This window comes from Cherax quadricarinatus, chromosome 78 (assembly GCF_038502225.1).
Source record: "Cherax quadricarinatus isolate ZL_2023a chromosome 78, ASM3850222v1, whole genome shotgun sequence".
NCBI classification, from domain to species: Eukaryota; Metazoa; Arthropoda; class Malacostraca; order Decapoda; family Parastacidae; genus Cherax; species Cherax quadricarinatus.
In genome coordinates, this window is record NC_091369.1 from 21,430,150 (window position 1) to 21,431,068 (window position 919).

The window sequence follows — 919 nt, forward strand, 5'->3', positions numbered from 1 at the left end:
TATATTACTTCTACTACAACATATGCTACTACTACTACAACTTATATTATTATAGAAACTTATATTACTACTACTACTACAACTTATATTAGTACTACTACTACTACAACTTATATTACAACTACTACTGCAACTTATATTACTACTACTACTACAACTTATATAATTACTACTACTACAAGTTTTATTACTACTACTGCTACAACTTATATCACTACTTCTACAACTTATATTACTACTAATACTACAACTTATATTACTACTACTACTACAACTTATATTACTACTACTACATCTTATATTACTATTGCTACAACTTATACTACTACTAATTATATTACTACTAATATTACAACTTATATTACTACTACTACAACTTATATTACTACTAATACAACTTATATTATTTCTACTACAACTTATATTACTACTGCAACTTATATTACAACTAGTTCTACAACTTATATTATATTACTGCTACTACTACAATTTATATTATTAATACTACTACTACTTATATTACTACTAATAAGAACATAAGAACGAAGGAACACTGCAGAAGGCCCACCGGCCCATGCGAGGCAGGTCCAAGTCTCCTACCGGCTTAAGCCAATGCACCCAACCTAGTCAGGTCAGGTCACCTTGACTTAAGGGAGGAACACGGCAACCGACCTGGTAGCACAAGCTATCAGGTCTAACTCACACCCACCCACATCCACTCATGTATTTATCCAACCTATTTTTAAAGCTACACAACGTTCTGGCCTCTATAACGGTACTTGGGAGTTTGTTCCACTCATCCACAACTCTATTACCAAACCAGTACTTTCCTATATCCTTCCTGAATCTGAATTTTTCCAACTTAAAACCATTGCTGCGAGTCCTGTCTAGGCTAGATATTTTCAGCACACTATTTACA